The sequence below is a fragment of the Pongo abelii genome, chromosome 8 (genome assembly GCF_028885655.2).
Source record: "Pongo abelii isolate AG06213 chromosome 8, NHGRI_mPonAbe1-v2.0_pri, whole genome shotgun sequence".
In the NCBI taxonomy this organism is placed as follows: domain Eukaryota; kingdom Metazoa; phylum Chordata; class Mammalia; order Primates; family Hominidae; genus Pongo; species Pongo abelii.
In genome coordinates, this window is record NC_071993.2 from 10,769,780 (window position 1) to 10,783,316 (window position 13,537).

The following is a 13,537-nucleotide window of genomic DNA, read 5'->3' on the forward strand; positions in this document are numbered from 1 at the left end:
ATGCCTCATTAGATAAAATGTGATGTCATAGAGTGACAGTTGCCAGGGGAGCTCTAATTTGGAATTGCCAATGTTATACACCTTAAGATTCTCAACTGTAGTGCGACGTTAAAACTCCTCTCACTGAATTTCTTTAATAAAAAACACAGATGTGAACATTCATTCAAACATACCGATCATGTTTTATTCCTATGAGTAATCACTTCCAGACTCAGCCTGACATTTGGAACTCTGTTTCTAAATGGAAGACTTTAGAATTAACAGAGGCACCTTTCCTCATTAGAAACAAAGCCAAACTCATGGTGAGTCTGAACAAACTAAACCAGGGCTAAAGAAAACGCTAGTTCAAAACCATGCACATGTATTTGGAAATTGTCATTTGAACCTGAAACTCTTCTGTGCAGGCATGGAGGTGACCTGAAGGGCTTGGAACTAACCTTCCATCTCCAACCCAGAAACTACACTTCAGAGCTTTCTCTAGAGGTCATGACAGTTTGAAAAATATTAGCTTGAGAAAATTCCAGAAGTCCTCAAGGAGCAGGGATGAAGAACATTTCATCCCACCACCAGCCATTCTGTTGAGAAATGACTTAAAATTTGACAGTAACACTACTTCCGGTGCTTAAGAAATAGGAAACATAAAACCTTACTGTATTTGAGGGAAAGATGGGGAAGCTGTTAATTCCTAAAATGTGAATGAGCGGTGATTTTAGTGGACCACCCACTGGACGTTTTCTTCTTTGGAAGAGCGTCCGCATTTGACTTTGAGCTCCTTGTCTGAGTTCTTAGCAGGAAAAATTTCCCTAGCATACATGAGATTCTACTCACAATGGAAAAATTAGGTTCTAAAAAATGTGAGATAAGAAAATGGGAAAAGTATTGAGCAGAGATACCAGTTAATGACCAAACCTCTGGTGCAGGGCAATTTACAAGAGGTAGGCTGGGAACTTGGTTCACCTCTAACCAGCTGCGAGGCTACATTTTTTGGAGCTGCAGTTTCTTCAAGCGTAAAGTGATATGAATAATACATACTAATTAGTGTTGTGAAAAATAAACGAGAGGCCTGTGAAAGGCTTAGCCCAATGTCCAGCACACAGCAGGTGTCCTTATTTGCTCTCTTTGCTCCCTCAAAGTGACCCATCCTCATCCCAAGCCTCCTCTTCTACTGTATTTTCAAATGCCAAAATGCTTTAGGCTATAATCTCATCACTAAAACTAGAGAAGCTGTGATTTCTGAATTCACTTCTAGATGTAAATCTGATCTAAAACTTCCACACACTGGAGTAAGGAATCCCTCATAGAGACACAGATGCAAAGGGTTGGGGAGCCAGAAGGGTGGCTTGGGTTTTAAATCCATTGCCTCACCTCGTATGTAATCACTTGAGTCATGCAGTGACTCCTTTGACGTTCACAGCTTACTATTTCTAGAAGCTTCATGTTGTCAATATTGTCCAAGCATAACTCTATTTCTAATTTCATACACACACGAACAGACACACACACGTATAAGCTTCTACATGAAAAAGTAGGTAATCTAGACCTACTGGAAAAGGTGAAGGCAGAGGAATGCTCTGTCATCTGACAATTAGATCATTGTGAACAATAAACCCTCAAGATCGAATTTTTTTGTTAGAATTCTGTTAGAATTGTTAACACACTTAGGAAACCAGCCCGCTTCATAACATCTCAAAATCTTCTTTTTGTTTGTCCGTGTTTGCTAGTCTTTCTTTTAGAAAATATTTGTTATTTTAATAGATGATAAAAACACATAGTATAAAATTCAGGAGGTAGAAAGGTAGGTCCTCTTCTTTTCTCTGAACCTAGTATTCCAATTCCTATCCCTGGAGGCAATGGTGATCACCAAGGCTCTAGGATAAATTTCCAAAATAACTGTGCACACACACAGCTACGAATATGTATATCAATATTTGCATAAGATGCCAACTGTTCTGAATCTGGGCTTTACATTTCACAGTTAATGTTACATCTTGCAGCTCACTTTGTATCAGTAAATACAGAAATGCCTCATTTTTTATAAAGGCTGCATAGAATTCCATTGTATGAATGTCCATAACTTTCCTTAAACCAGTATTCTCTTGATGGGCATTGAAGTTATTTTTCAATATTATTACTATGATCATTACCATCATCATTATTATTCATTATTATGGAAATGGGCTTTTGGACTATGCTTAGACCTTACTCATTTCACCATCCTGTGAGTGTATCTGTAAGACAAATTTATAAAAGTTAAACTAATAGTTTGAAGAATATGGACACTTTTTTAAACATGGACATTGCCAGATTGTCCCCACAAAGATTTCATCAGTTGCACCACCAGAAATGCAAGCAAGTCCTTATTTCCCTATATTCTCATCAACGCTGCTTACAGGCTATGGTTCTGATCTCTGCTAGTCTCTGGGAGTAATATCTCAGTATGCTGTTTGTTTGCATTTCTCTTTCTCTTGCCTGGTATCTTTTTGGGTGTTTCCATTTCCAACTGTTTGTATCCATTGCTCATGTGCCTATTGGATTGTTGGTGTTTATATTGATTTATAAAGATTTTTATATTAAATGTAACTGACATGATTTGCAAATATTTTTATAGTTTGTCATTGACTTTTTTATTTTGTCACTTTTTTGTCACATAGAAAATGAATATTTTTACCTGAGTAAAATATCTTTTAAATCTTCTGAGCTATGTATCACCTTAGAAAGACCTTTTGTACTTTGAGATTATTGAGTATGTCTGTTTGTTATAGTATTTTAATGATTTTACTTTAACCTTCAAAAATTTGACCCTTCTACTGTTTATATTCCTGTAACAAGTGAGGTACAGGTACATTTTTTGTGATAATTATTATTTAATGAATATTACATATTTTCAAATTAATACGTATATTTTAATATAGGACCAAAATACTGTTTTGTCATATATTAAATATTTGTATGTATTTGGGTTTATGTCTAAATTTCTAACATGTTTAATTATATCCTGCCTATTCAACCACTGGAATTACTTATTTTAAATTATTATAGTTTTATTATATATTTTATTAAGTGTTAGAGCTTACTTGTTTCCAAGTAGTCTGCTTTCCTAGATTTTCCTGGAATTCTTACTTTTTACTTTACTATATGTGCTCTAGAATAAGCTTGTCTTGATACTTTAATTGACTTACATGAAATTTACAAATTCATGTAAGATTCTTAAACCTATATGATGCTATGTTTTTCTATCCATGAACATAGTACATTTTTTATTTCTTCAAGTTTTCTTTGAGTTACTTATTCATGCTTTAAAATTTTCTTTATATGTATTTTGCATATATCTCATTAATATTTTTCCTAGGTATATTCTAAATTGGGGGTATGCCTAGAAATAGGCCCTTCTCTTCTATCACACCTTTATACTAATTGTTGGTTTTATATAGGAAGTTTATTTTGTATATTAATTTCCCACTAGGCATCTTACACCACTTTTAGTAGTGTTTCAGCTGATTCTCATGTTTTGCAAGTAGCTAACACATCAGCTGCAGAATTGCCTTTATCTAAATTAGCTTATATACAATTGGCAAATAAATATTGTATATATTTTGGTGTACAGTGCAAATATTCCTTTGTATTTTGCTTTCTAATCAGGGTAAGCTAGGTTATGCAATAATGCTAAACATCCCCAAATTCTTAGAGGTTTAACGCAATAGAAGCTCATTTCTTTTTTTTTTTTTTTTTTTTTTTTTTTGAAATGGAGTGTCACTCTATCACCCAGGCTGGAGTGCAGTGGCATGATCTCGGCTCACTGCAACCTCCACCTCCCGGGTTCAAGCGATTCTCCTGTCTCAGCCTCCCGAGTAGCTGGGACTACAGGCAAGTGCCACCATGCCTGGCTGATTTTTTGTATATTCAGTAGAGACAGGGTTTCCCCATGTTCACCAGGATGGCCAAGAAGTTCATTTCTTACCAGCCAAAGTCTGCTGTGGGTCAAGGTGATTCTGCGGGGCAGCAGTCCTCCCTGTTTTGGCTCAGCCCTCCAGGTTACATGACCCATATAGCACAGACTCCCTGGAGGCCACACAGCAGAAGAGATGGACAAAGAGTGGCAAACCAGCAATTAAATCCCACAAGTGCTATGCATCACCTCTGCTTACATTTCATTTCTCAAAGCAAGTGACAGAGCTACCCTCATACTCCAGGGGCAGGGACAGATAATTCTACTGCATCCCTAGAAGTAGGGATGATTCAGCCCATGACTGAGTTAGCATGTCATTTGTCCAGTTGCCCCCTAAGAAATTAGCTCTTTAATTCATTTATTATCCTGTAAATTTTTAACAACTTACATGTAAATAGTTTAAAAATCATCTCACTTCCTGCAAAAAGAAATCCCTATTAAAGTCCAGTTCTCCAACATATCAGATAAATTGTTCCAAGCCCACTTTCCTTTTTCTGTGGAAAGTTTCCATGTACCAGTTTATCAATTATTTTTCTAGGAGGTCATTCCACTTTCTGATCATAAATCATTGTAGGCTTACCTCCTTGAATTTTTCTTTCATGTTTTATTACTTTAACTCTAGATCAATTGTACGCCTCTTGGGTAGGGAGTGGCTATCTTTAATTAAGCCCCAAATGTTATATAAAATCTTTGTGTTTAAAAAATATGTGTAGAAAGGGAATGAATGTATGTAAATTCAAGTATATAGATACATGTTTCTTTACTTTTTCCATCAGCTCTCCTCAAGTAACAACATCAAAAATAAGCATGTTCAAGTTGTCTCTAAATAATCAGCAGAATTTAAAATAATGGCTGTGAGGGAAGTGATCCTCCATGCCTCTGAAAAGGTTTTTAGGCTTTATTTCAAATTCTCTCCAAAACATGGTAGTCACTCAATTATTAAAGAGACTGTTCCTGTGACCTCCAAATGCCACTTCCTTAGTGCTTGGTGTGGCAACTGTGATAATGTAATTACTGACAACTCATGTTTTCTAAAGAATGCCTGTTACCCAGTTACGTAAGTCTTTCCTTCTTTCCCTGAACCCATTTGGTTCTATCTAAACAGAAATACATGTGATAAATATCATGAAGAAAAGATTATTGGGCAAAAACATTTTTCCCTTAAGAAATATATCAAATAACTTAAGGAATGAATTTTGAACTCTTCCGAAATGCCATTTTCATAGCCATTTAGTCAAAAGTTTTTATTTGAATTATTCCCTTCTGATCAATAATATATACACAAGAAATTATCTGTTTTAAAGAATTCTCTGCATGATCAAAACAATATGTAATTGCTACTTCCTTTGACTTACTTTGTAACAAAGCTAATATTTGGCTTTTTAACCCACAATAAATACCTTCCTCTCTGTTCTCTTCTGATTGAGCCATAATTAACACGAGTTTAACTATATATGACAGATATTTATTTAAAATACCTTCTGCTGCATATATTAACATTTTTCTCTCTACCTGTAAAGTAGCCTGGAGTTCAGCAATAAAATCAGATTCACATTCCTGTTATGTTAATGCTCTGTGCTAGAGCAGAATATATCATTTCAGAAGAAGTCAGTGAGCTACAACACAATAATTGTGTGTTCACTGCATTGTGCGATTGAAATGGGGAAAATACTATGGAAATAAATGGCATTTTCAATTTCCCCAGCCATCTCCACATACAAACATAGAATTCATATCCAAGTAGACTAGCAAGAATCCCTCCCATGGATGCCCAATAGTCAGTTTCTCTCTAATTTCTGAGAACATGGAAATCCTTATTGCTTACGAGTTTTACCCTAACATCACGGGGTCAATAATATAAGTATTTCCACTGTCAATGAGACCTTCCATGTGAAGATGATCTGTAAGCGAGATTATGAAGGGGAGGGGTTCACCAAATTCTGAAAACCTAGAATTATGAGACATTTGCAAGTGTGATAATGAAATTATTAGGATTAACAGAAACAAAAACTATTTTCATATTAAGATACAAGTTTTTAAACGTATCTCTTCCTAGGGATTATGTGAATGAGACACATAAATAAAACCAGCAAGCCAGATTTTCCAGGTAGAAAGTACTTTAGATTTTTAGATTTCATGGCAATTATATATATGAGGGACCTTGAATTCAGAGAAATCTCATGGTCACACAGCTCTTAGGTAATTGTGTTTGCATTAGTAACCAGTCTTCCAACACAGCTAGACTTGTTTTCCATTACATCATGTGAGTAATCGACTCTGGTACATTATTAAGGGAAAGCTAAAAATGTTGGAGCAAAATCCGCAAATATTTTGCAATCTACATCCTGAAGGGATTTACTATGTCCCACACAAAACATACCTTAGTGTCCCAGACTCCCAGGCACAGAGACATTCAGCTAAAAGCAACATATTTATCTCGTAACAAGATTATAACTAGAACCTCCATCTCTCTAGATCCTAGAACTTAGGCCACTGCAATTTTCTCTGCACTGTACTGTCTTCCTTAGCCTCCCAGACAGAATTGCATCTTGCAGCCATTGTATTTGAGGTTGTGTCTTGCTCAGAGGCAGGGGAAACTTTTCACATCAGCCCTGGCTCTAGTAACAGGAGATGAGGAAAAAGCCTGGTAGCCATCATTCAAAAATTCGAGAATACAATGCTTTTCAAACTCTGATATGTCATCACTTCCATACCTCAAAATGGGGACTTTCCAGCAAATGTGACTGGGCTAAAACCATATTCTTCCTTGGCAGGCACAGGATCCCAGTGGTCACCTGAAAAATTCTGAACTCAACTTTCAATGTGACACGGGGTCGCAGATGATTTGAACTTGTTGTAGGATCTCTGCTCTTCTCAAGTTAACATGAATCAAGCATTGTCAGCCCTGTTTGGTCCTTCTCATCAAAATCTTACTTGTTGCAGCTGCACTAAATTCCACATCTGAATAGGGGTTAAGTAGAATGTCTGAGGTCCTTAAAAACAAGCATTATATTTACAAGGTTCAGTGATAGTTAAAATTGTACCTCTCTGACAGAAGAAAAGAAAAATCATAGGTTTATTACATATGGATATATATCTTCCCTTGAGTTCAGTGGATGAATAGTTCATCAAAAAAGAATCTTGAGAGATACTCACTTCAATTGGGGATACTGACGTGGACAGAGTGGAGCATCATTTCATATTGTGAACAATGCTGCCAGTGTCTCTTTGGTACAGGAAATAAAACAGCACCCACCACGCTGTCTTTTGTGCATACACATTAATGCCCCCAGTTGAGCATCCTTGACAATTATTACTAAAGGGCATGGGTTTAAAAAAATTCATGAGTCCTTTTGGTTTCTGTATCCCAAGTTCTGCTGAAGTATCCTCAGCTTGCTCCAAGTTCATGCTTATCCTCACCAACAAACATGTCATTTATTAATAATTCCTACATGAACCCACTCATTCACTTATCCATCCATCCATCCATTCATTCATTCATTCATTCATTCATTCATGAACAGTGGGGAAATAAATGGTCACATTGTGGGATAATCAGAGTGCGGAACTGTGAACTAGTCCATACAGTATCTGCTGGAAGATCACAGCTCTCACGAATAAATGAGTTGCACATTCTTTTTTTGAGACATGAATGAAAAGGAAACATTGTAAAGAAACACCTATGTAGAGACAAATCCTGTTATCTAACTTATTTTGGAGGGCACCCATTGGTAGCATGAAACATCATGTTTTAGATGTGGGTGCTTACTAAAGGACATCCTATTCTAAGTGTATGAGGAGCACAAGTCATTAGCCACAACAGGTGCCTAAATCATGAAATCTGATTCAGGGCAAGGCAGTAACTGTTGGCAAAGGACTAAGTTTTCTACTCTTTTTAGACCAAATGTCTTCACCAAATGCAGAACTCTCTTCTAGACCATGAAGAGTGGATTCCTATGTGGACTGAAATGAAATGTCAGTCTCCTATCAAGATTTTCCACCTCACCCTGACTGAAAAAGTAGAAATCTCATTATAAAAGTCAATGAAACAGAGCTCCAGTAGATCCCCAATCAGAGGAGCCCTGTACAGACCACATTTTCTGTTCATTCACTATCCAGTTGTCACATTTGTTTAATTAATATTTCTTCCTCTGTGATTCAATGTTATTGTTGGTTTTATTCTTTCTTTAAAAAAAAACCCAGAAGAGAGCTTTTAATATAAGATTCTGGCAACCACTGTATAATCATAAGAAAATAAAATATGTCCTAGAAATATGTGCAATTGTTCCGCATTGTGTGATTGGCATTGACGTGGTGAAAGTTTTTCTAAGTAATTAAATACCCTGAGTGTCTTGAGTATTTTTAATAGCTAGTATTATTGTCAGCTTATGGCTTATGGTGCTATCAATTACGACAAAAGAAATTATTTTCCAATCTGGATTATGCTGCAAACTGCACTGGAGCCCATGAGATTTTCCCCTTTGAATACTAAAATAGTGGTTGCAATTTGCAGGACTTATGCCTCTTTGAAAATGTTTCTATATTTTAAAATATTAAGTAAAAGAATTAATAAGGAAATTTTATAAACGTTGGAGGAGATATCTGTCCTCACAAAGCACTGATGCAAATATTAAATTCACTTGTTTTAACCATCTCTACTTGGACTTTGTTCCAACTATGCTTCCTAAATGACTTTGAAATAAGTAAATTTTAATTGCCCTGATATATATCTTTAAAATCCTTCAGAAACATTGTTGAGATGATGAAAGAAGTCAGGGAAATCCCTGATCAACATCTAATAATGTCTTTTTTATGTTTCGTGTAGGCTCTTATTGGGGCAGATAATTACCAAATTTTAAAATAATCCTGTTTTATTTTGGCAATTAATTTTCCAAGAATTATATTTCATTGTGAGGCCCTGCCTGTCATCTTACAAAGCAAACAAGACTCACTAGGGACCGTCAATGAAAGGGAGACTGAAGGAGGAGATGAAATTCACATGGCCAGCACCATTCATTATTATTCTTTCTCTGCATGCTATGCTCCAACCCATAGAAACAGTCTCCATTCCTGGAGGAGGTCACACCTTCCTGTCCTTGTGTGTCTTCCTGCTACCTGCAATGCCTTCATCTAATACTACCTGTTGACAAAAGCTGGCACACGGTTCAAGCCCCATTTCAAATGTCATCTCCTCCAAAAAGCCTTTCCCAATCCCTTAATGAATTCCCCTTTCTTCTGCATTCTCAGTATGCTACATCCAGTCCTACTTAACACTATTCTTTATGTCTTTAGTTATGTATATATCTGTTTCACCAGTGATATATTAAACACACCAAGGATGAAAACCCTGTCCTATCTTTGCATCTGTGAGCCTCTAATAATGTTTTGACAATATTGGATGTTGAGTAAAGGCTTGGCTTCAGTCAGTTTTGCAATGCTGTGAAAACATTATTCTCCTTCTCCTCTGCCTTTTTCATGCTGTTGTTCCTGCTGTCTGGGATCCTTCTCCCAAGCACTACTCCCTTCTCTACTCAAATCTCTTAATCATGCGTCAAGACTTTCCCAATTGTTATGCCCTCCTTGTGAGCCTTCTCCAATATCCTCTTTCCCCTCCTCCCACCACCAGGTGAGATTTAGGTCTTTGCTCTGCCCTTCCTTTGGAATCTTATCTTCTTCAATAATGGTCTGATTCTGTAATGGCTTGTTTGCACAGTGGTCCTACTTTATAGTCTTGTGAGTTTCTTGAGGACAGAAATCATTTCTTATATCTCTGAATTTCCAAGACCAGCGTGTAGGCACTCAGTAAATATTTGTTGAATGGATGGATGGATGTTAAAATGAAATTTGACACATAAATCTGTTCACCTTGTTAGCATTCTCATACTATTTTCAAAAAAGAACAAAGGAAAGAAAGAAAAAATATTTCTGTGACTTAGCATGACAAAATCCTTGGTTTTATTTGTCATCGTCCACTGCTCTTCATCGCATGGCTGCATTGGCCCAGTTACGACAATGGATAGAAACTCCATTGGCCTTCTTTGTTTCCCTCCACATTGCCTGTCACCTCATCCCATCTGCTTGGCTTTGAGGGCCAAAGAGATCCATACCAGCTATAAGTCAATGACATGAGTATGATAAACCGTCTTTAAGGAAGAAGGAAAGTTTGCAAATCTCTGAACAGCATAACCTATGCTGTTGAGAACGTCTGGTATGTCAGTCAGTCCTATCTTACTGACCATTCTGGATAACTATAAAATTTGATCAGCTTCCCGCAGTCTGAACTCATCAACAACAATAACCATATTTTTATTTAGAAGGCAGCATATGGTTGTGGGAATAATTATGGGCATGTACAGGCAAACCAAGGTTTACATTCTATGGCTCCACTTCCTAATGCAACCTTTGGCACGTGACTTAGTCTCTGTTTCTGTATCTGTAAAGTGGAAATCACGCAGTACTTTGTCCAGCTGTGCTCAGGAGGTAAACTTCATAATGTATCTCTTTACTTGGCATGGTGTCTAGAATGTACTAAGTATTGTTTTTCTTCCCCTTATGGGTGTATTTCTACAAAGGTTTTTTTTGTTTTGTTTTGTTTTGTTTTGTTTTGTTTTTTTGAGATGAAGTTTTGCTCTTCTTGCCCAGACTGGAGTGCAATGGCGGGGTCTCTGCTCACTGCAATTTTTGCCTCCTGGGTTCAAGTGATTCTCCTGTCTCAGCCTCCCAAGTAGCTGGGATTACAGGAGCCTGCCACCACACCCAGCTAATTTTTGTAATTTTAATAGAGACAAGGTTTCACCATGTTGGCCAGGCTGGTCTCGAACTCCTGACCTCAAGAAATCTGCCCACCTCAGCCTCCCAAAATGCTGGGATTTCAGGAGGGATCCACTGTGCCCGGCCTATGGAGGTTTTAAAACAAATTTATCATTGATTAACTCAGTTTGCTCTTGTGTTTCTCATCCCACACCCCATCATGTTTACATTAAAAATGGACAAAAACAAACATGAAAATTCAACTAGGTAACTCTTAGGTTGCATTAATTCCCCCTCCTTTTTCTCTCAATGCACTCTTCATCTTTTGCTATTATATCATTCTTATGCTGATTTTAGTAAGCTTCCAAACTAGATCATGGACCCTTGAGATAAAGGGCACTGCTTCTATTCCTGATTCTGAGTGCCTAGTGAGTGAAGACCTGGTGGAAGATAGTCAAGAAATGGATTCATTCATTCATTCAAAACACAAGACCATCCTGGGGGAAAGGAAGACAGGAAGCTTGCCAGATATAGCATGAAGAGCAGAGAGGGCCAGGTCCTTTTGCTTTTGCAAGGATATTTGTAATAGTCCCAAGATTACTGGATTTTCTACTATCTGAGGCAAATTCTTCCCCACTTTACACATTTATTGCCTGCCCAGTAGTTTGTCACTGTAATGGTAAATCAAAAGGGATTCCAGACAGGTCACACCAACCATCATACTCTCTCTGAATCACTTCTCCAGCACAGTCCCAAAGGCAGGCTGGTTAGCTTAAAGTTCATATTACCCAGCAGGCACAGAGTGTGGCACGGTCGCCTGCATTAAACAGTGATGTCACAGCCTGACGAGGAGGATGTCTTTTTAGCAAGGAGCAAGAGGAAAAATGAAGCAACTCCAGAGAGAAAATGTTTATTGAAATGCAAATGAATCTTCCATGCATGTGCTTTAGCTCTTTTGAAACAGAAAATCTGTAAGAAGATAGCCGCATTTTCCTTGCCTCCTTCCCTCCTTGCTTATCTCTGCAAATGTTACGGGGCACTCATAATATGAAAATAAGGAGGAATTTTGGAGAGAAAACACTTATTTTTAAAATGCATGCTTCCCCTGAAAATAGCAAAAGGAATGAATAGTAAAAGTTCCCAGAAGAGTACGTTGATATTGGCTCAAAATGATTCTTTTTCCCAACGGATCTGTGGACAGCAGTGGGTGCAGGTGGAGCCCTGCCCACTCCTTGGGTTGCACCAGCAGCCAGTGGTGGAGGCTGTGTGTTGATATCTGCAGGCCTGGCCTGCCATCTGACCCCAGTGTTGCCACTCCACATGGATTGCCTCTCAGCCAGCCTCTTCTCAGAGAACAAGGACATTCCTCATCTGTGTCTGTGGTAAACAGCAGTTGGGAGAATTGCAGCTGGCTCAGCCCTTTGAGTTCTGCAGATAAGAAAGTTCTGTTGAAATGTAAAATATTTTTAAATGTTTTAACTGTCACATGGCTACACTCCCCATCATGCTGAACAGAGCCAGAAGAGGACAAACATGTGTTTAAACATTTTGCTGGAGCAAGCCCTTGGCAGGGTCAGGTTTCTGTCAATGATGTAGTTCTTGTAAAGGTAGTGATAGGGTTTGACTCTGTCCCCACCCAAATCTCATCTTGAACTGTAGCTCCCACAACCCCCATGTATCATGGGAGGGACCCAGTTGGAGATAGTTGAATCATGGAGACAAGTTTTTCTCATGCTGTTCTCTTGGTGGTGAGTAAGTCTCACAAGATTTGATGGTTCTATAAAGCGCAGTTCCCCTGCACATGCTCTCTTGCCTACCGCCATGTAAGACGTGCCTTTGCTCCACCTTTGCCTTCTACCATGGTTGTGAGGCCTCCCCAGCCTTGTGGAACTGTGAGTCCATTAAGCCTCTTTCCTTTATAAATTACCCAGTCTCAGGTATGTCCTTATAGCAGTGTGAGAATGGATTAATGCAGGTAAATTTTCGAAAAGTTGGACCACAGAATTGTAAATATTTCCCAGGTTTAGATCTGATTCTTTAGTCTAACACTCTTTCATTTATAACGGATGTTATAGAAGAACATCTAAATATTGACCTCTGTAGAGTTCTTTCTAGGGAAGAGGACAACAGGAGTTTCCTATGAACCTACCCAGCCTTCTCCTCAACCTGAAAGTGAACATCACTATTTTACTTTATGTCTTAACGTGGCCTCTGAAAATTTTAAATTGTGACAGTCTTAAGTGGCAATTTCTTAACTTCCATTTGCATGTTGAACTTTTGACACAGTTACAATTTAGTGGGTTATAAATCGTAACCCATTACATTAGTCAGTCAGAAATAATCTCTTTCTCCCCTGTCTTCCAAAAGTTAATTTCTTGGATGTTATCATAGCCCTAAGGTAAAAATGCAAGATTAAGGACATCATCCTGTCCTGGATCCCCAGCACCCCCAAACCCAAGCCGTGCCTTTGTTTTCTACCAGCTGACAAAAGAGGTTTACCTGTGGCTGAAAACATGAGGCTGCAATTGAGGCTTTCTTTACAGAATCATGTCTCCTGTCTGCTACCACGTGATAAATAGAATCTGTACTGCCTGACACTGGTGAACAATGGGTGAAATGGATATTAGAAAAATCTCATTTATCTTCTGCTTTATTTCTTGATAGGGGTCCTTGTCACTAGGACTATTGTGTGACCAGCTCTGGAAAGGGCATCTCATTAGTTTTTCTTATCAAGATAGCAAGGTCCTTTTAAACAGCAAAGCACTTACATTTTAGATTGAATTAGGAAACTGCACAGTGTGTGTTCATGTGTGTGTGTGTGTGTTTGTGTGTGTGTGTGTG